General features: G+C 40.3%; 1 long non-coding RNA gene across 1 annotated transcript; it reads left to right on the top strand.

The window, feature by feature from the left end:
* On the top strand, positions 1,144-2,425 carry LOC110395025. The gene is made up of 2 exons (XR_002436108.1): positions 1,144-1,256; positions 1,926-2,425. It is a non-coding gene; the product is annotated as an uncharacterized LOC110395025 (long non-coding RNA).

Below are 19,678 nucleotides of genomic sequence, written 5' to 3' on the forward strand. Positions count from 1 at the left end.
GTACCAGTCCTCAAGAAACTCATCAGAAATTTCTGAGAAACAGATCTTTTCTGGGATTTTTGTTACATGTTGGATTTTACTAAGCTGGAAACATCACAGGAAAACCAAGATCTACAAATAATTATAGTAATAATTTTAAAAGAATGATTACATTTTGCAATGTTTTTGTTTCTGCTTCCATTTCACCAGTTGAGTATAGGTTTATGTGCCCTCTTAACTCTAAAGTGAGCTGCTGATCATTACAAGCCAACAGAAATCACAGAGGTCTACATTTGCGCTTGAATGACACAAGTTTAACTCCTTTTGAGAATCCTTCAAGTTTGCACTTAAATTGTTAATGCAATTTGCCCATGATTCCTAACTGTTGGTGAGCCAGGTCTGTTCAATATGTCTATCTCTTTGAGGAAAACTTTGCATTGAAAGACATCCTACTACTTTCCTCAAAAAGAGAAAGAAAAAAAAAGACCTGCATAACATAACATGATTTATCCAGGAGATATGATGAGGATGTTATTTTTAATGATAGCTCAGCTAGAATAAAATGTGCAACAACTTTAGGAGGCTATCATCTGAAACTCAGAATCACACAAAGACAGAAAAAGAGCAGCATGAAAAATTGATCATAGGGATGCCTATCTCACACAGATGACATTTTTCAAAGAGGAACACCTTTCACGCTTTCAGAGGGAGCTCTACCATTCAAAAAGGCATTTATCAATGAGGAAAACAGAGTGCTGTGAAATCTGCAGCCTGAAACTGAAACCTGAAGAAACACATTCCTGGTTTTGCTGCAAGCTTGGAATTTTGGGTACGTTCACTGAAATCTCTGTGTAAATTTCTACGTTTTGTGAGTGATTCTTGGCAGGCTTATGAGTGCTCCTAGAACCTACCTAACTGCAAGAAAAGAGCACCAAAGGCCTTGCTTGGGTGAAGCACAGTACTGATAACACTCAGAGTCTCATAAAGACAGATAACCACCACAATACTGTCTCAGCTGGGTGCTGAGAGAGCTGATAGCAGACACCTGGTTCAGCAGCTGGAAGTCAGCTGAGCATGTGCCAAATCTATGCCTATGAGTTAATTATCTTAACCCATAAATAATGAGCAGCCCACCTGCCCCTTAAGCTCTTTTGTATGGTAGTTGACTGTGTGATGGGATTTTCCCCTTGAAAAAGGGGTGCCTTTTGAGGTAGTATCTGCTGTAAAAACCCCTTAAACCTTCGTGCTAAAAGATGCCTTCCAGGTACAGATCCTTGGTAAGTGATTAATAATTTGCTTAAGCTTGGCTAGCTTTGCTAAGATTTGTATCTTAAATTGATTGTACCCTTAGATGTATGCAATTGACCAAGTCTGGGAGTAGGAGTGGATTCAGCTGTACTTAGGTTCCTTATCTCTTTGGTTCAAGGAATTTAGAGCACAAAGGTGTGTGCTCTGAACTGTGTGATTCAATGAGAGGGCCTCCTGGATAAGAGTGTTTGACTACTTACTATGTAGATGATAAGTGACTATTTACTATATAAGTACAGATGATCCTCATCATCCCCCGTCTTAAGTCACTCTCTTATTTATGATTAAGCTTTCTTAAATCATTATGTTCTAACAATAAGCATACTGCTGCTTTTCTCTTATGAGTGAAGAGTGTAGCATCTGTGACACATAGTGGTGTCCATAAAAACAGTAAAAGCAGACAATATGCTTGCATGTTATTGAAAGACTACTTTGAGTTTGATACAATTAAAAAAAAAAAAACCACCAAACTAAAACATGAAAAATACCTCAGTTTGTTCCTTGATTTTTATCTCAAGATGAAGAAGTAATCTGTGTGTCTAACGGTTGGTTGTTTTCTATTAACTTAAATTGATGAAGACCGTAGGTTCACTTCTTTTTTTCCTTTATTTATTCTTTCTATCTCATTTAAATTTCAGCCTTCTGAGCATGGTAGCTGATGTTCCGATCTGGATCACGGAACTGCACAGATTTCCTAGAACTTTTGTTAGGTCTTCTAGAGATGCCACCAGTTACAAGACACAGCTATGTGTTGTATTACAGGCTGTCGTCAGTGATCTTCAGCTCGCTGTGAACGATTTCTTACACTTTTACACTATGTTTTGGTTTTCTCTATGCTTTTAGTTTGTACTCATAACAATGTTTGCTGAGTCTGGTAATTCTTCTTGTCAGACTGGAGGTACTGGAACTTGAAGCTTTTTTGCATCATAAATCAGTACCATCTCAGCAAGAACCTGAGCTCTCTTCATTCCGTGAAGAGAATAAGCACTTTTTTGGACCAACCTCCCGTTCTGACAGTCGATGAAATTAATGTTTTTGTTTTGCACTCCACTGCCAGAGTAACTGATGCAGCATAAAACATTGATCTGTAACTTGTCCATTCATCAAAACTTGAATAAAACAGTTTTGTGATATCTTCTATATGACTGGATAAATGACTTAATCTAAATCCACTAGAATCAGTGAATAGATGTTGGTGTTTTTTTTTTTGTTGTTGTTTTTTTTTTGCTGGGCTCTAGGCAGAACCCATGGAAATGAGGCATTATTGGAAGGCAAGTGTTTGTATGGCTTTTTTGAAATCCATCCTTTCAAGCAGAATAGATAATGTGAAGATTATAACAGTATAAGCATCACCATTCATTGGGGTTCTAACATGGCAATTCATGAATTCTATATGATTTGTGCATCAGAACTAGGTATTTTATAGTTCCCAGTCTCTTAAAATACCTTTCAGAGGTAGATAATGTTTCTTTCTTTTGTATTTCACACGTGGCTTCACAGCACAGAGATCTATGTTCAGCACATGCTGCTTGCTGTTCACTAATGCATTTAGCTTTGAAAGTCATAGTTCCCTTACAGTATGATCTTCTCTCTGTGTGATAGTAAGTTTGCACTTTATGGAATAAGCAGAGCAGAAAAGTGTTTAGCAGTCCCCTACACCTGTCCTGGGTATGTTTTTTTTTTTTTGTTTTTGTTTTTTAAAATCCACAGCACACAAACAAAACCTATGAAGAGAATGGCATCCTATTGCACCCATAGCAGTCTGCATCCTGCCGTAAATGGAAATGGTGTGCAGTAGGGCCTGTGCCTCTCTATCTAGAGTGACTCTTCTTTGCTGACAATGAAGAACATGTTTTTAATTTAAGTTGCAGGGAAATAATGAATTTCCTTTTCTACAGCACTCTGAAGTCAATGAATACTTACACAAGGACGAATTCGCTTTGAGAACAGGGTGAACTGAATTTGTCTCAAGGACAGAGAATAAAGGAGCAGAGATACACAACACCTTTATTTATAGCATGGTGTCTGTAGACCAGTTCAGCTCTTCATACATGCTATAGCATCTTCTTTAGAGTCCCTGAAATTCCCTTTTATGTGAACTGGTCATATAAAATCTGGTGGCTTTTCTCTTTTGGATCCTATCCCATTATTGGAACTATTTCTAACAAAGGGAGAAAAGACCAAGTGTAATCAGCAGCTGAGGGACACTGACTGAACTGAGCAAGGTGGCAGAAAACCAGGTCTCCAAAGTAGGTGGCAGGCAGAGCTCAGCTGACAGCTGACCTGTGATCTGTTGGAGCATTTTCCAGACTAACTTGACCCTGAGGAACTTTTCCACTCCAACAAATCAATAAGGTCAAATGGCAAAGTATAGATACTTAGAGAACTGATCTCTTCAATCAGGCATTAGTTTTCTTATTGCAGTTGAACAATGTCTCAAAATATTGTCAAATGTTTTTGATTGCAACCTACTACTACACTCATGTTCTTCTTGGAGCGTAACTTCAGACTGGAAAGTTGTTTTATTACATAGGCTCTCAAGGGAGCTTATCTCTGTAAAAATTTATTCTTCCGGTCTCCAATACTGTATTTGATATCATGTTCAAGTTCATGTGCTTCCTTATCTGTAGTGACTTCATATGCATGCCTTGCAGCAAGACTGGTGTCCTAACGCTTGAAACTGTTGGGGAAGATAAAGAAAAGCATAAAAAAAAAAAAGCATAGAGAGAAAAAGACAGAAGTGTCTGACTCACTTCAGGAGCCTTTAATAAAAATCTGAGAAAATCCTGGCTCACTTTTGAAAGAGAACTACCTCATTTGGGATTGTAGGACAATAGTGCCATTAACCAAGAGCTCTCTTTCCTACTGGATGCGTATGTAATACCAAACTGGAGAAGAGAAGGATGAGTCTGAATAGCCTCTAACAAGCACTGGAGAAGGAAAATGTTTTGCACTTTTAAAATAGTTGCTTTCTACCAGTGTACTGAACACAAAGTGTAAAATTAGCTAAATAGCATTTTTGAATAAAAGTGAGGAGTCTGTGTTGTGTTCAGGCCAAAAAACTAGATGTTTTCTCTACTATTTCTCTTTGGGATAAAAGTTGGACTTTGTTGTGAGTTTCCTAAAATATTGTGAAAGTTGTTGCTTTTGAGTAAAACAGGTGCATAAACAGGAAGAACAGTTTCAGCCAAAGATTAGAGGTGGAACAACTGAAAATCACTAAAAAATTTACATTAATAAATTTAGACTGCGTTACTCCAATAAGCAAAATTGCCTTTCAATTAATTTAATAAGAGTGAAGCAACATGCCAAATCTCAAAGCAGAGCTCAGTAAGTTTACATGACAAATTGTGTGATGTGGTAACTGCAATAGCAGAATGTGGGACTCAGTGAGCAGGGAGGTCCCTGAGAAGGTTGGTGAAGTAGGAGTACTTTTCCTGGGCATGAGTTCAGTGTCATTATTTTATTGCTGCCACCACTAAAGATGACATGGAGATTTGGCTCATCTGATGAGGTCACCTATGTGTTTTTTTCCTGCATGTGGTGTGGGTCAGTTCAGTTGTACACAGACCTGGGACCACTTGAGATGTCTAAGGGTCCTCAACTCACTGGTGGTGCTGGAGGCAAGTCCCCTGTAGATCCTGCATCTTGCCTGAAAGACACACTTGGCTCTCCCAGATACCCATGATTACTTTGCATGGCACCTATGTTTAGGGAACTAATTGCATCCCCACAGAGTAAATCTAGACATCTACAATGCAGACATCTGTATGAGCTAGTCAATATGCTCACTGAATGCAGCATGACTAAATCAATAGCGATTTAGTCAGTATCACTGAGATCTATGGTACAATTCATCTCCTGCTGAAGCATACATCTCAAATAGGTTGCCTGACTGCCAACCCAGAAATGTCTATTTCTCTCCAGTGACTATAATGAGAGCCCAATGTGAGATACTCTATGATTCTCCATTTCTTTTAAGATGTGAAGCGAGGTCAATCCCTCTCTTGTTGTACAGGTCGTGTATGAACCTTGATGAAGCTCCTCGAACACAACAGTTTCTAGTAGGAAGAAAACAAAAGCATAATTTTAGTAACTTATGCATCAAAGGTTTGCCTGAGGGGTGGTCAGCTGCTATCTGCAGTACAGGTGAGCAGTGTTTGGTGTAGACCAGGTCAACTGCCTGAGTTTGACCATTTGAAACACCAAATGAAGCTACTCTCTCAAACAACTATGAGTCAGGTGTCACTGTCCAACTTGGGAATCAGTGTAGAGAATTTGATTTGCAGATGCATTATCTTGTCTGTTACAAACGTTTGTAGTATACACTTGAAATATTTTTTTCATTGAGCCTTCACTGTTTGGTTGCAATCCAGAGCAGAACACCCTGTAGATAGTGCTTTGCATGTTTCCCTCAATATATCTGAAGACATAATTAACTGGTATCGGCAATTATAGGACTACAAGATTCATAATTGACCTCCTTTGGAATGACTATATAAGGTAAATGGATGTGATGTCACTAAACTGCTTTCTGATTATCCCTTAAAATCATGAACACTATTGCAGCTAATGCTTGATGTTATGTAGGAACATAAATACAAAATTCATTGTTGGAATATTGATTTTATGCAGTGACTCAAGCATTTATCTTAGCTCTACTTATTCCTTAACCCCAAGGATAGTAGCAGAATCAGATTCTCACTAATGGAAATTGAGCTTCAGGTTTCTCTGAAGAGGGATACAAATTGTTTGGTAATAGTATTTTGCATAATCAACTGCTAAAATAATTACCAACATCATCCTCCTGCTGATGTTCTCTAATAAACCTAATGATTTCTAAAAACATTGCACAACCTTCTCTAGCAGGCTCAGGCATGTCAAGGTTTTCTGGTCTAACTGTCTGCGAGGTGAAGAAATCATGCTTAGCATGCATAAGACATGCTCTAGTGTCAAAGCCTAATATTTTGCCAAACAGATTGTGTTGTTGTCCGCACATATCCAGCTGATGCTGCCCTGCATCACAGAGTATTTGGCTTCTTCTCCGCATTGAGAAGAGGAAAAAATCATTTTGTCTTTGGAATTAGGATGGTGATTAATCTTTTGAGTTTTCATTTTGATTTTTAAAAATAGAGTAGCTATGGTTACTTGATGGCATTATTTAAATGTATGATATTTGTGTAGTCTTTTCCTGTAGGGGAAGTGGGAAATCGACTCCACAGCAGAGCTGAAAGAGTGCTTAAATAAACAGCAATATAAAATACAAAGCATATCGTGATTTTTACCTCAAAATTTGTCTTGCCATTGCTGTCTAAGTGAAAGAAAATTTGGAGAATATGTTCTAGTGGAATACTTATTTTGCTTTAGTTGTGGTGATATTTAAACCTGCTGAGAGCCATTAAGTTTTCTGCAATTATATACTGAATGCTCAGTGTAGACAGGTGGGATTCAAAATGCTTATAGACATATATAGCTCTTTGGTTGATTCAGAGTTTTGTGGACTGGATGGGTTCCTTCTGCACCCCGAGGGTGCTTAGTTCAGTCCAGTCAAATATTTGTCCTTCTCCCACCCTTGGAGATGTTCGTGGTCAAGATGGACCAGCTCTGAGCAACCTGATGTAGCTGTAGATGTCCCTTCTCATTGCAGGGGAGTTGGACTAGATGGCATTTAAGGGTCCATTCCAACTCAATTTTATGATTCTAATCAGTGAGACCATCTGCCAGGAGAGGTCCTCATTTAAAAAAAAAAAAAAAAAAAAAGAGAAATTTCCGGAAAGAATAATCCTTAGACTTGAATGGTTGAGATTTGTTTTCCTGTTTTACTGACGATAACAGGAAACACACCTTGCTTAAAATTGTCATTCTCAGAAATTAAGTCTTAGAAAAGAATTACAGATTGTTTCAGTTTCTGTGAGGTTTTGTTAAACTACCACTGAAGTTATCATTCCCAACATCGAATCGTTAAAGTTGGAGAAGACCTGTAAGATCACCTAGTCCAACCATCCTTACCATGCCCACTGACTGCATCCCTCAGGGTCACACTGGCATGTTTCTTGAACACCTCCAGAGACAGTGACACCACCACCTCACTGGGCAGCCTGTGTCAATGCATCACCACTCTTTTTGAAAATATTTTTTTCCTAGTTTTGTAAAGCAAAGTACTTCATACTAAATGCTGGGTGCTTAGGCCTCCTTTATAAAAATGCATTGGTCTGTGTGCACTGGAGTGAATACAGACCATTTTCTTCTAGGTTACAACTCATGATTGGCTGCCTACTGTCTAATGAAATGTGTTTGTGTTGCATCTTGTACTACTTTACAAACTTTTCTTGGTAGCCAATTTTCATGCAACATCCCTGAGACTTCTGTTTGAGTTGAATGTGTTTTCAACCTTCCACTGATGTGCTTGAAGAACAAAAGCTGTCTTGGTATTCTCTACAACAGGAAGATCTGAGGGCTGTGATTCTTATTGGAAAGGATTTGCTAGTTCAGCGAGCTTGCATTTGTCAAATGAATGCTTGGGGTAACATTTTGTAGTTTGTAACTTAGCCTGGTGATTGCAGCGAAATTACAGATTGTGGAAGAAACAGATGATGGTTCTCTCTGTACCACAGAGTCAAAACATTTGAGTGAGGTTTTAATGAGTAGAGATATTGTAACTGGCTCTAGACCCAATAGCTTGTCATCTAGTTGTGTACAGAGTAATTACCAGTGTTAAGGATTCATTAAAAAGGTAACTTGCCTTTTGAAAGGAATGGCTGTCTCAGCCTTTGTGTTACCAAGCCTCCAAGAGGAACACGGGGAAGGCAGCAAGATGGCAGACAGCATGAGGCTGGGTTTGAAATGTTTGTAATGACACCCTTTATTTGCTTAAAAAAAAAAAAATCTTCTGAGCTCAGCAGTTATATTATTTCTTTCTCTCTGCATCTGGGAAGACTTTTGATGGGCTGCTGCGCAAATCAACTGTCTGCAAGTTCTTCTGGCATGAGGTGTTGCGTTACATGAGGGTGCAGACCTCCCAGCTGAGCCCAGACAGGTCTGGAGATCACCAGGAGCAAGGATGTCAGAATTTCACTTACATTTCCCTGGGTGGAAGGCCTGAGATTGGTAGCTGGACTGTATCACCTCAGACTGCTCAATGTGTTTTAGTTCTTTTACTCAATCATTTTGCAGTTTAGGTTGAGCAACAATGCTGAAATCCCACTTCTCTCTCTTTACTTGTATGGCACTGGAAAATGCATTTTTAAGGTGTATTTTTGTGCTCTGCTTTAAGAGTACAGCGCTGACCAGAGGTGAATGATCCCTGTATGTCTATTAATGTTAAATGAGGCTTTTCGTAAATCTGGACTGCACATCCTGTGTTACATTATGCCAGAGATTCTTATCTTAGTGCTCCATTAAATCAAAGTAGCAAAGAGGAATTAGGTGATATTTAAGTTGCGTAACTATCTAAAAAAATATTACAAACTCCATTAAAAATTTGCAGATAATTGAAATGCATTCATTTACATTAATTCCATTAAGGGGAGATAGTGTATTTTTAATGCTGGAAAATACTTGTCTGGAAGCTTAATTAAATATTTGGAACAAACAGAAACAGCTGAGATCTAATTTTCAAGTGTTATTTAGTCATGCTTGGGGAGGGGTAACTACATCTGCATCTATCTGTCTCTCTAAACAAAGAGGTTGCTAGCTGCAAGGAATCACTAAAAGATTTATATACTTTTTGTCTTTCATCTAAAACCAATAACACTCATGCTACAGCTATAATGATGGACATAATAAGGAAATAGGTAATCAAGCAGAACTTAGCACTCTGAAATTGTCTAGAAAACAATTACTTCAAATGGATGTTTAAATTGTGTAATAATTTTATAGTGAGATTAGAAAACCAGAATTCATCATATACTGGAAAAGGACAGGTGGAGAGTAAAAGATCAGTTTTCTGTGAGTTCAATCCTTGCCAACAAACAGTCCTTCCACTGGTTGCTGTGACTAGCAGCACCCATTCTGCTTTTCTGCAAGGCTTGAGTCCTATTTAAATCTTCACTCTGGAAGTTTTACTAAGTTTGTTCCACTTCAACTACTAAAACTGGTGCAACAGTCCTATGCTGCCCAGTTCATGTCCCATTTCATGTGTAGACCTCAATGCCTCTGCAGTGGGAAGGCAGTATGCAGATGATTACTGGGAGTATTTACAGTTTTTATTTGCTTGGCCAGGTGAAAAGTTCTCCAAGGCAAGATCTTTGTTGCTGAATGAACCAGAACCATTTGATTGAAGGGGAAAAAGCAATGCTTTGACCATTGCAGTTTACAGTCATTTGCATACTCACTTTGGGAGTACTTCATCTTCACTGAGTGGTGAAAATCACAGCATGAGATACAGGAGAATCCCAGCTTGGTGTTCTTTAGTGCCTCTAGGATGCAAATAGGTGGAGCAGGAATGTGTTGCTCCCTTGGCCAAACCTCCTTGCATCACTCTGGCTTGTGTCAGACTGATACAAACATAGCTGAGCATTGAGGTGTGAGATGAATAGAGATGTTCCTCAAATCATGGGCACTTCTACCCCCTTGCCATGAATTCCTCTGTAGGAATTTATTTTCTTAAAGAAAAGATATACAACTTTATGTTTAAAAAAAGGAATAGTTATTACTAGTGTTGGTCAGCAAAAATGGATCTGATACTGTGGGGCTAGTAATGTTCTCCACTGGTCCAGCTGATGCTCCATTAAACTTTGGTCTTCTGTTTCCTTTGTGTGCCCTTCTCTGAGAGCACAGAAGAGCCTTCCCTGATGGAAACTTCCAGAGGAGAACATAGCTCATTTTGGCAGCCCTTTCCCCACAGTAGCTACAAAGATGGCTCAGGAACAGACAGTAATCAGTGGTATCCAAATCCTGCCATGGCCGTGTGGATCCACGTGACACAACCTAGCACACTGGTAAGACTGTTCTAATTTATGGTCCCAAGGGTCCACTTGTTGTCATCTGAGTCATCTTTGGTCATCTAAGCCATCTGCACGAGGCTGGCAGATATTTCTTATAGAACAATAAGGACCTGAATGTTTTAGACAACAACCTGCAAGTAAATCTAATAAATCAAAAGATTGCTGTTTTTTTACTTTACAGGGCACTGGTCCTAAAAGGGAGGTTCATCTGTATGCCTGTGTCTGCAGAGTGTGCCAACACACCTGCTCCGTGTGGCAGCATCCCTGGCCATGCAGTGGCTGTGTATTTCTCTATTTTGAGGCAGGAAATTACTGCTTGAAAAAGGTCAATGATCTTGTAAAGAAATAATTCAACAGGGTAAAACCACTGTTATATCTACAATTTATATTTAGCAATTTATACATTTACAATGTTATATTAATCTTTCCCTAAGGGTGAGTTTCTTCTCCCCTCATTGAGTCTTAACAAAAGGCATTAATATTAACACAAAGCTGTCTGTTGTGAGCAATTCTGTTGTGTGAAAGAAAGCAGACAGGATGATGATAGAAATATATAGCTTTGAAAAAATCTTTTTATTTTGCTGATCAATGTGTCCTCTTCAATTACATGAAAGAGAAACAAGCATTTAACTAATAAAACATTTTGGTAAAACTACTTCTTTTCTTGCACTTGTTTTTATATTCCGTGAATCTATCGATTTGCTCTTCACAAAGAAACAAGATGGATAATTCATGGATGTTCATGAAGATATCTACATCTCATCATGAAGCCTATTTAGATAATTAAAAGGAATAATTACATTATTTCGTGTTGAATAAGATACCTTTTATTTGGGCATTAATACACTGTCATCCTTTCCTTGCTTACCAACACCTCAGTTGATATAATTCTCATGAGGTAGATTAGCCTTTAAATCCATAAACTCAGTAGAAGCATGTTTGAAGGGGCACATACTTCAGAAGCCAGTTAAATGATGGATATTTAGAAGCTGTTTCAAATACAGACTGTTCAGAAAAGAAATGATTTATCTCACCAGAAGTGAGTGAGACTTCATTTTCCATTTTCATGGAAAATGTTGAAGCATCTCAGAGTTCTTTGCTCAAAACCCATACATGTTGGTTACCTATCAAAATGTTTGTGCTTACTTATTTTTTCCCAAGGAAAAGAGGAAGGGAGGTTGGAGAATATAGAAGACCTGGGAGAGTGAGCAGCTTGCTAGAGGAGTCTCTCTCTTGCACACCCTGTGAATATTCTTCTTAAGAGGAAGGAGGCTTTTTCAACTTCCCTCCGGTTTTGAGACCACTCTGAGTAAACATATATGCATGAATACATATTAGAGTATCATAGTTTGTGTATCCTTTGTCTACATAGCTACTGATTGTGGATTTTGTCTTCTCATCCCCTCTAACCAAAAAGACCTGTTCTTGGAGTCGAGAAAAAAAGAGCAAAATCTCCATGATTCACTGTTTCTTAACGAGGAATGTGATTGAATGTTTTCTTCATTCAATTAGATACGTGTTCATCTTAGTGACTAACTTTCCTGCTCTGTGCCAGGATGTTGACACTGCTGTAATACGGATTAAAGGAACTGCTTTGTGTGTTGTGATACAATGGGGAGAGACTGAGGCAATGTTTTGTAAGTTTGGACTGTCTTGAGCACTCACTTGGTGTCTTGGAACAGCAAGAGCACAGGGAGGCAGAGGGAAAATCTACAAGACTGTGAGACCCTGACCTGGTGAGCTTTGTCTGCATTAGCAATTTGTCTACTCATGAAATACTTTGCTATACAAAGCGAGAATTTTCAGGAAAATGAGACAACCACTCTGTCAGCATCAGGAGAAAGGGGAGATGAAGTAGAGTCTCTTCTCTCTTTGCCACACTATTCCTTGCCACAGTGGCTTGTAGGTTTGTGCCTCTAACCTGAGGGCAAACCCTCCTGTCGGAAAAGAAGCAGTTACTATACAATGTAAAAGCAAGTTGGTAAATGTATGTGCACTGAAGTGGACCACAGTGACCGTTTGGAAAGTTGGAAAGCTCCATTAAATGGGCACATATCCACAGCTACAAGAGCAGTCAGCGTGGATCCATCTTGTTTTGGGCTATTTCCCCAGTCAGACATGCACAGAAACATGGTGATGGTTTTCTATTTCCATTCCTCTCTTCTAACCCTACCGTCAAAATTCAGTGTTTTAATGCTTCTGGAAGCTTGAACTGAAGAAATAGCAAACTGGCAGAGACCTGCAGCAGTCCTGTGGCATTTTGCAAACCAGTCCACAAAATTAAGAGCTCAAAACATCATTGTTCTCTGTCATATTCCTACCAGAATTTTTCTGAGTCACGAAGCTCATGGCTTGTTTTCTCTTTTTAATTCTTTTTTTTCTCTCTCTCTCTTTTTTTTTTTCTTTGGCCTAAGAAGGATCATAGGCTGAGTTCAGCTTCAGCTCAACCTTCATCAATCAATATTATTAGAAGCAAAAATTTGCGAAAGCAAACTAACTCTGTCAGTGCAAACACTCAAGTCAGACTTGCTCAGACAAGTGGATGAGGGAGCACTATGTGACCAACTTCAGAAGGGTTGCTCCACTGAGTGTCACGGCTGCTTGAATTTAAAATGTCAAAGAGTTGCTCCAGTTGTAGCTCCTGCTGTGCACCAAAGCCTGTTGAAAAACCCTAAAGGACAGCTGGAAAGGGAATATTGTATCAAATGTCAGAGTGTTCTAATTGACTGGTCTGAGCACGGAAATCCACAAAATACCAAGAGGCCAAATCTCTGCCCTCAGATAGTTGGCTTCAGGAGAACTTGCAGGTGCCTTCAAAGTATATCTCGTGCATCCCTGTTGTCTGAGAAGATAAGAGCCTAATGCAGCTGCTGAAGTTCAGCTTTGAGTTTGAGAGAGAGAGATCTGTGCTCAGCTCCCCAGGTCAGGGGTTCAAGCCTGCTAACGACTTTTGAAGAAGTAAATCTGACACATCTATGGCAGAAATCAGCCCCAGAAGTTTAATACTGGTGAGTTCTCAGTAATCTATTGAAAAGAAACACTAGGAAGAAGGGAAAATTTCTGCTTTGAAAATACAATTTCCGCACCCTGCTGTATCTGAAAATGTGCTTTAGCAGCGGTGAAAATGTCATATTATCACTATCGCTGACCTCATTGCATTGGACTAACATGTTTAGAGCCAATAGGACCATTTGATACTCTATGTGTTCATAGTCGGTTATGCAGGACTACAGCAGTAGGGAGAGGTTCTCAGCATTCAGTGGATTTGAGGATTTTGGCTGAGCTAGACTTCAACCAATTCAACAGGGGACTGCATATATTCTCCTCAGTCATTTGTCTCTTCACACTTGTCTATGACTGCCAAGGAAAGGAAGGATACCTGTGAGGTAGATGACTTTGCAAGGAGAAGGCAGGAAAGCTGCTACATATCTCAGATATGAAGATGTGGCTGGGGAGCTAAGACCACAGATATGGGCAGCGTGACACAGGTTAACATATTTCGACATCCCTTTCAGCCAAAGAACTGTGAAAGCTTCTGGGAAAAACATTTTCTTGGGAATTGCTTTCTAAGCAGATGTTATGATACTTTTCATACCTAACTAAATAAAAATAAGGTCAGTGTGCAGTGCTTACTTCCTTTTCTCATTTATCTCATGCTGAGTTTTTGATGCACGGAAATTAAACCCTAAACATATCAGGTTGGATACTAGGAAAAAATTATTCTCAGAAAGAGTGATAAAGCACTGGCACAGGCTGCCCAGGGAGGTGGTGGAGTCACTGTCCCTGGAGGTGTTCAAGAACCATGGAGATGTGGCACTGAGGGACATGGTTGGTGGGGATGGTGGGGGTGGGTCATCTAGATGATCCTAGTGGTCATTTTCCAACCTTAATGATTCTATGATTCAGTGAACTTTATTTGTAGTAATTCTTAGTGAAGGACTTTCCAGTGTCTTTCAGGGCTCCAAAAACTGCTCGAAGATGAAACAGCAGCATAGATGCACCTTCTCGTCACCTGGGGCATATGCAGCATGTTGTGATGTTCATACAGACAATACGGGAGAGAGCAGCCACAGCCAAGGAAAGCTTAGAAGTCAGAAAGTACTTAAGTAATTTACGATCTTGACGTGTGTACCTGCTCATAACCGAATGAGAAAAATCTGTTCTACTGTAAAACCTCTGGCACAATGCAGAAATAAATGAGTGTTGTGCTTTGTGGCACAGTCTTTTAAAGACTGAAAAATGTGTCCTTGCTCTCCTGAGGTTCACTTGTATAGAGCTACATGTTCAGCTCACGAAGAAGCCAACCACCTTGCTCCTTGGTAGCCCTGCTCCCCAAGTGCACCCACACCTTGTGCATAGAGAAGAAAATGCTCCCAAGCATTTCTTCTGCTCATGAAAACACCCATAGCAAGAAAAGAAAAGTTTAGCTTCCAAGAGGGAGTGGAGCATTAAGATAGAATCATAACCTGAGGGGGTTGGTATTATTTTTGTATTGTGAGTAGGATCAGACACCAAAAAGTAATGGAAGAAAAATCTTTTGTCCCCAGAGATCCAGCAGTCTAAACAGACAGGTGAAGAAATGGTAGGAGAGGAAAGGGATGCCTGGAGAGGTGAAGCAGCAGCAGAAGGTCACAGGGGTAGGGCAGTGTGAAAAGAGAAGCAAGGCCTTCCTAGATGCAGCCTATCCTTTGTCTATTCATTGGGCTTTCCTTACTTAAGATGCCAGTTTCAAAGCCAGGTTAGCAAATACAATTGCACTCCAGTCATGTTTATTGCATTCTTATAGCTTACTCAGACAGCCTTACAAGCACAGCACTTTATGGACCTCTGAAATGGCAGATGTCTGCTGCAAGGAGCTCAGCTTAGACTGTGCTTAGCACTACTGAAAAGTAAGGGTAGACAATAAACTAAAGAAGACAGGTGGGAGGGTTGTAACATTGAATGTGCTAATATATCAAAGGAAAGGTAACGAAATCCTACGTCGCCAGATCATCCTTCATCCGTAAAACAGGACAGTTCACAGCAAGGGAGGACTGCATATAAATGTAGCTCTGCCTTCCTAACATTTTTCAGCCATATTCCTTTCTCTCTTGCCTGTACTCTGATGACCATGAGGCTTTTCCTACAAGACTTTTCCGTTTAATCTCAAGCCTGGTGTGTGACCAAGGGAAGAATAAGGCTTTTATAATCTTTAAGGATAAACCAAATATAGGTCATAAGCCAACTGTTCACTTAACTTCAATTTTCTAAAAAAAAGATGAAATGGGAAGCAAAGGTCTACTGGTCAGTGAGACTGAATGCATGGACAAAAAGACATTGCTAGATGTAAAGCAATAACGATCCCAAAATACTTGATGTGCTTTGTTCGAGGATGCTGGAGAATGATTGTCCTGCAATACCAAAAGCCAAGAGAATGAAATTAAATTCACAGTTGCAATTTTACAAATGTATGCTACAGTTGTTGGAAGACACACTATTGGCATTTAAATGAAGCAGAAGAAGTGGCAAACACAACCAAATACCTATAATCTGACTAATTGTTGCAAATGTTTTAGTAACAGTGTTAAGGCAGAAAAAAAACAAAGTTGTGGAGGTGAGCAGAAAATAGAAAGAAAGCAACACAGATTTGTCGAAAGGAAAGCTTCATGCTGCCTGATACCTTCCTTTGATATGAAATTGTGTCCCTGGGACTTTCCTTATTTAGAAAATCAAAAGCACTTGCAACAGTGCCTTGTGGGAAACTTTCAGTAAAATCAGAAAATATGGGGAGCAGTGCAAGAGTTGTAAGGTGAATAAGGAAATGATCAGGAGGTTTTAGCAGCTGCACCAAAAGGAGCTGTGTAAGAGAAGTTACGTACGGTTCGCAGGATTGGTCAATAGACAGTAAGAGGATATAATAGAGAGAAATACCTTCCTTTACTCAGCTGCTATGAGCAACAAATGTGGCATGGCTACGTAAGGGCAAATACTGTAGCAAGCTGTACTGGGAGCAGCACATCCAGGTAAACAAATAGTGACACCACTATGTAGGGAATGCTCATGCATCAGGAATTGTGACTGTAAATGTAATATTTTCGTCACCTACATTCAAGTGAGATGAATCACAGGCCAACAGGAGCAGGAAGGTACAGTGGACAGGAGCAATTAAGTGTGTTTACAAAAAGTAACTAGTAGAGTATGACTCTTTCAGCCTACCAAAAGAAGGATGAGCAAGTGTATGAGTACTGACATCAAATTTCCTGGTGGACCAGAAGCTGGACATGAGCCACCAGTGTGCGCTGGCAGCCTGGAAGGCCAACTATGTTCTGAGCTGCATTAAAAGAGGAGTGGTCAGCAGGGAGAGGGAGGTGGTGGTCCCCCTCTACTCGGCTCTTGTGAGGCTCCATCTGGAGTACTGTGTCCAGGCCAGGGGCCCCCAGCACAAGAAGGACGTGGAGCTCTTGGAAAGAGTTCAGAGGAGGGCAACCAAGATGATCAGAGGGCTGGAGCACCTCTCCTATGAGGAAAGGTTGAAGGAGCTGGGCTTGTTTAGTTTGGAGAAGAGAAGGCTCCGGGGAGACCTCATTGTGGCCTTCCAGTACTTGAAGGGAGCGTATAAACAGGAGGGGGATCGATTGTTTGTGAGGGTAGATAGCGATAGGACAGAATGGTCTTAAGCTGAGACAGGGGAGATTTAGGTTAGATATTAGAAGGAAGTTTTTCACACAGAGGGTGGTGACGCACTGGAACAGGTTGCCCAGGGAGGTTGTGGACGCCCCGTCCCTGGAGGCATTCAAGGCCAGACTGGACGTGGCTCTGGGCAGCCTGGTCTAGTGGTTGGTGACCCTGCACTTAGCAGGGGGGTTGAGACTCGATGATCTTTGAGGTCCTTTTCAACCCAGGCCATTCTATGATTCTATGATTCTATGATTCTATGATTCTATGAAATACGTGAGAGACAAAATACACAAGATAGAAACTCAGCACCGAAGAAGGGAAGATGAATAATTCAGGTGAAAGAACAGACAAACACAGACTAGAGAGGGATATGCTTGAGCTAGATATTTGTAACCATCAGAGGAGTGAGGGTCTGGAACAGTTTCTGGAAGAGGTCCTAGTACAAGAGACTGAATTGTTTTGGAGGTGGCACATAGTTCAGGCTGCTTGCAATAGCAGAGGCTGAACTCAAGGATCTGGGAGCCCTCCTGTGTTAAGGAGGAATGGAGCAGTGTCATAGGTGGATGCAGGGACACAATCTCCATATGAATTGTTCTTCACTGCTCTCTGCTGAGGGTACATATATATATATATTTACATCAGCTGTGTTTGAGCACTGGCTGACTGATCCTTGGATCTGATGGCTTTGGAAGTAATTGACATTCCTTTCATCCCAGGCACATCATCCAGCAGAATATGGCCCTGAGCATGCTGCCCTCCGAGGATGTTCCGAAAGAGCTGGGAGAAGGCAATGCACCAGTTGCAGGAAGGTAGGTATGCAGTTGTAAGAGAGTCTCTGTTTCATGTATCTGTTGTGGGGAAGGGGTAGCATGCAAAGTACAGAAAATAAACCGTGGGTTGAGCACTACTTTTACAGTTACTAAAAGACTTCACACTCCATCAATTCTAAGAAGACCCCTTGTCCTTAATTCAATAACAGAGGCTTACAAACAGCTTGCTACCATAACTCACTAAATCTTCATGACTCCATAGGTCAGAAACACAGCCCTGGTTATTAGTATTCAATAGAGCTCCACCTCCTTACACCAAGATTAGGTCTGTTCATCCTGACGGCCTTTGCCATAGATTGTGTGTTAATTTGGATACAGCATTTATCTATGCAGTTCAACAGAGTAAAGTTATCAGTTATCTGAATAATGTAATATGAAAAGGAAATGCAATTTCATTTAGAGATCTACAGGGATAATTTAGTGTTCCAAATAGCCTCTTGACAGGTACCTGCAAATTAAAGGTTACTTTCTTCCTCCATTTAATAACAGGGCTCTCCTAAATGCATCCATCTTAGTAAAAAAAATAATTCAAAATCTAATTTATCAACTCCCCACATAGTACTAGGATATTTATAAGTGAGCAACAACTGAATTAGTTCAGCCTTTAGTAAGCCTATAAATATCACTTACAGGAGTAGACATTGAGACTTCTGTGAGCTCAGATCAGTGAGCTACTATTGAAATCCTCCCAAAGCTCCCCTTTAGATTCCTTGTTCCACAGGAAGCTACCAAAGACAGTCAAAACCAAGCTCATGATTTTGATTTACAGTAGTTGTTTATAGCTCCTGATAGCATATTTAAAGAAATATCTCAAGATTTTCTCAGTTAGAAGGAGTATTGTCTTGCGGAAATAGGACCATCCCTTCTGTGATGTGCAATGAAGAACTGCTATACCTGTCTAAATGCAGCCTCAGAAACAGGAGATTTGCTCTCCCTAGCCCCACCAATGTCATCACTCATGCCCCGTTAGCCAGGCTAGGGTGAAGGTGTGTTCCCCAGAGCTCTCCCTCCTTGGCCCACCTTCAGGGCACTGCAAACAAAGAAAAAGCAACAAAGAATTTTTTACATTTTGAGCTTAGTGCATCTGCAAAATAACCCAACTGACTACTAGAATCTGAGTAGAAGTTTATAGTGATCTCTGTAGGAGATGCTTGTTACTCACCAGAAAGCAAGTGTGCTTAAATTATTAGATTCTAGGAGAATAACATACTAATCTGTTACTGTTTTTTTTTTTAGCTATGTGGTTGAGACATACCTTTCTGCATTCAGGAAGATGAGGATGGAAACATAGTGCTGTTTCCTGCCTGTGGCACTTGCTTTCTCTCATAACTCCCGTAACTAGTGATAGGACAAGAGGGAATGGCCTCAAGTTGCATCAGGGGAGATTCTGGCTGGACGTTAGGAAATACTGCTTTTCTGAAGGAGTGGTCAGGCGCTGGAATGGGCTGCCCAGGGAGGTGGTTGAGTCACCGTTCCTTGGAGGTGTTCAAGGAACGTTTAGACGTTATGTTGAGGGACATGGTCTAGTGGGATTATATTGGTGATAGGTGGACGGTTGGACTGGATGATCTTGTCGGTCTTTTTCAACCTTGGTGATTCTATGATTCTTTTCTCCCCAGCATGTAAACTCCTCTGGATCACTATCAAACAGCATTTATGCTGTCTTCCGGTTCACGGCACAAAGCTCGGTTTCACTCTAGATACCAGGAAATTCCTATTGAAAGGGACACATACAGTAAGAGACTTAACATCTACTCAGGTCAGGTACTTCTTTGATGCTGCTACAAAAGAGTTAGGCTGCGGTTTCCACAGAGTTATTCATTGTTTATCTCCAAAGGGCTATGACGTATGAAGCTTAATAGCAAGCACCCATCCTCCCAAGCAGTCAAAGCTAAATACAAATTTAATGGCAATGCCAATGCAGAATTTCCATTTCATGCTAGAAAGCAGGGGATGTCT

Source organism: Numida meleagris, chromosome 2 (genome assembly GCF_002078875.1).
Source record: "Numida meleagris isolate 19003 breed g44 Domestic line chromosome 2, NumMel1.0, whole genome shotgun sequence".
In the NCBI taxonomy this organism is placed as follows: Eukaryota; Metazoa; Chordata; class Aves; order Galliformes; family Numididae; genus Numida; species Numida meleagris.